Source organism: Schistocerca serialis, chromosome 3 (genome assembly GCF_023864345.2).
Source record: "Schistocerca serialis cubense isolate TAMUIC-IGC-003099 chromosome 3, iqSchSeri2.2, whole genome shotgun sequence".
Classification (NCBI taxonomy): domain Eukaryota; kingdom Metazoa; phylum Arthropoda; class Insecta; order Orthoptera; family Acrididae; genus Schistocerca; species Schistocerca serialis.
In genome coordinates, this window is record NC_064640.1 from 11,470,351 (window position 1) to 11,474,248 (window position 3,898).

Sequence of the window (3,898 nt, forward strand, 5' to 3'; positions counted from 1 at the left end):
TTCTGCATGAGACAGTTTCCTTTAGAGTGTCACTGTAATATAATTAATTATGACACTTTCGACTGTACGAATCCAAGCAACATAAAACCTAAAGAAATTTTTTTGGCTGCCACTTCCTTTATTACTCCAAAATTAGGGCATTGGTCTTGTATTTTTTTCTGCATTGTGTATGGTTCTACTTTTCTGATGACATGGTGAAAAATGTTACAGGTACTTTGCCTGTCCATAAAAAGCAGAAAAATAAATAAAGAAAAACTGAAATTAATAATGGACAAGCAGCTGGTGCAAACTGCTTACCGTATTTACGGTAACAATTTCATAGTTCCAAATGCATTGTTTTTGTGACTCTTTGGCGCCATCTATAGTGTCATCACTACGTTAGTTAGAACAGAGATTCGACAATATGAATAACTAGAATAGGAAACATAAAAAATACTGTTGGCTGTCACTCGTAATCCCGTTACCGTAAAAACGTAAACAATATGGAATATGAGCTATAATACTGTGGCGAAAAAGCATAATACCATTGCTGTTCACATGAGTAATCCAACTTCGGCTCGCGGTATCAGATTTTTAAGATGTCTGTAAAACGCATTACAAAGTACACTCAAAATACGCTGAACGCTATACAGGCTAAAATGCGCCCTCCCAGAATCAAGAGACTTGCGCTGAAGGAAATATTTTGGACAGAACTCTCGTTCTGCGCATCGGAATGCTCACTCCATAGATATTTATACTCGATGGTTCCAATCTATTGTTCAGCCACCTTCTATTGGTGTAGGAAATAAATTTCGGTGACAAGTGACTAAACTATCGCACAGTAACCTCAAGTTTATTTCATTTATTCAGAAACGGAGGAAATTCTATTACAGTCTATGTTCGAAACCTGTGTTGCAAAAAACGAAAAACAGACAAAATTCCAGAAACAGAGAGAAGGAGTAAAATGGTCTACACAGTGGCTACATAAGCAAAGGCAATATTCAACACACAAATTTACTTTACGAGTTGCAGAGCGAATTCGACGAGTGGTGTAATAATTTGAGGATGGATTTACAGCAATGTATAATTATATTTTGGTGTTGATAGCTCCTAGTTGTACTGAGTGAAATCATACTCAGCGCCTGTGAGCTATTTAGACCGCCCTGAAGGAGGGCTTTGTTAAGGCAAGTAAAGTACTTTAACGTAATTCTCATAAGTTGCAAATGATATTTTTGTGGTTTTAGACATGTCTGAGACAGAAAGTTATACAAATAGCCAATGAGCTGTAATTCAGCTTGTTTCTAAGTCAAGATTTTCCATTTTGTGCCTGAAGTCTGCCAGCAGCTATTACACCAGAATTCGAAATTCCTGTCTGAACTCTAGACAGGATTTATAGTATATCTGGTAAGTTTTGATTGTAGTATTGTGGTAGTGAATTCTACAGTGCATCTCTTTATCAGTCTTCAAATGAACCACGTATTATATTAGGAAGTAAAAGAATTATAGTAATCACTATGTCCTTGATGACACTATTTCAAGATGTTCCATTATCAGCTTAACACGATATCGTAAGTGCACTCTTCTTCAGAACAAATAGAGCCTACTTATTTTGCTACACTGTCACAACTCACATCAGATTATGGCATACAACAGTACTGAATGAACGTATACTAGCACTCCCCTGGCACCAAATCTAATAGATTTTGTTACTTTGCTAAGCTCTTTGAGGTAACAGTCCACAACGACTTTTTAAAAAAAATTATGTACCATATCCCTGCTTGCCATATGGTCAGCCGCTGGTAATTTTTATGTTAAAAAATTATAAGCAGCTGTCTTCATATCAATATCGCTGTATTCCCTGATTTTATTTTTTCACAAATATGTATGACACCTAGACATTTCAATAAATTCGGCAATGAACAATGTTGAAGACAGACGTATCTACCATTTTAAAATATTAACTCTGTGCACATGACTGGACAAACAGCTGAATCAAACACGTTTTAGCGCCAGATTTGCGGCGATCTCCTGTCCGTAAGCTCCAGATTGTGTGCGTAGACATGATTTGAACCCACAGATTTGAGGAGTTCCACTCAAACCTCCAAATCCAGGTTTGGGCACATCTGATATCTGCACAAATCTCCTACTTACACATGATGATCTGTCTGCATATATGTGATGTGATCAAACAGTCCGATGGGACTTGGTGCATGCCTATGGAAAATTAAAAGGAAGGAATGCACAGGTAGGGATGAGAAGGCAGCTACTTGTAATTCTTTAACGGAGAAATTACGAGCGGTGGACCGTATGGGAAATAGAGAAATGATACATAACGTTTAAAAAATTGTTGTCGACTGTTTACTGCAAAGAGCTAAGCAAAGTAATGATATCTATTCGATCTGGTGTGGAGGCTTGCTAGCAAACGTTCATTCAGTACTGTCTTGTGCCATAATTTCATCTGACAGCACAGCATAAAAATGTGAGTCCTATTTGTTCTAAAGAAGAGTGCAATCAGACTGTTGTGTTAAGCTGATAATGGAAGATCTTGAAACAGTTATTATTATACTCCTGTTTCACTTCCTAACATAATATGTGATTCAGAACAAGAATGTTTTAGAGTTTGTGGGGCGGCAGGTGAAAATTTAAATTTCTATTGTATTGTATGGTTGCCACTCTCTCTAACTATAATGTTGGCAACCAGAAAGTGATTAGCAAAACCGTGATGCCTGTAATTAAAGTTCACTGTGCCCACTCTCATGGAGAAATAAAGTTATTGATCACTGAAATTCATTACTCTGAGGATTTAGGATGATGTCTGGAATTCATAGAAAATGCAGTACACTATAACAACTTTCACTATATTCTGAAAACGGTAAAGTGTAAGGTTTCAAATAAATATTTAACCAAGCAATGGTACTATCAGCTGTAGTACTATCAGAGCTGTACAGAGTCTATTGTGAGGATCCTATTATCCCTAGATAACGAAACTGTTCAATAACAGTTATCGATCTAAATGTTCAAAGTGAATGCTCGCCAAAATATGATGTTAATACTCATTAAATGCCACGCTAGAAATGACAGAAAGTCTGTCCTGAGCCTCTTATTCCTATAGCCGCGGTGCGGACCGCTGATGGCGCAACCGACAACATTTGCCTTCCTGACTAGCCGCTGGGCTAGCAGAACACCACTTCAAGTTACTAAATAATTAATTGCTTCATTCGCTGAAGGCCAATGAAGCTCTCTATTTAACTGTGCTATCAGCACACAGGTAAGCATCTGTAATAAAATTCTGATGTGGGTAAGCTAAATACTTGGCGAGAGAATTATTTTAGTTGCACTGCACGCAATAGATGGCTCTGAACATGCCCTTTGGAGAGATGCTGCAGCTATAGTTTTGTAGCTACCTTTTGGAAACTTCTCACATCTTTGTTATTATAGCGTATCTCCATTCTACCTACATCTAAACATCCTAGCTTTAAGAATGAGAAAGTTTCATCCTAGCTTTATCTAGTCACCTACTTAATCTATCTTGCTTCCATACTCTTAGGACACGAAAACAGAAAATCATGAATTTCAACCAAAATATTACTTTGTGAGATCCAGCATGCTGTTTCCCTTAAATTACAATGAAAAAGGAATCCGAATATAAATTTGGAAGTTTCTAGCTCCTCCCTATTGCACTGATGATTTTTGTGTAAAACGTCCAAATTTCGAAAACTGTTCAACTTACTAAACTGAAACTTTTCACACTATTATTTTAGCATCACTCCTGACATGCTATTAACTTTTCAGATTATTTACTTTACTTTTAAGGTATTGCACAACATTAGCGAATACATAGCTAGTTACAGCAGACTAGGCTGGCAATGGAAAGCATATGAATTCTATATGGCGTGAGTAGGCTGCTTCCGTACATCAC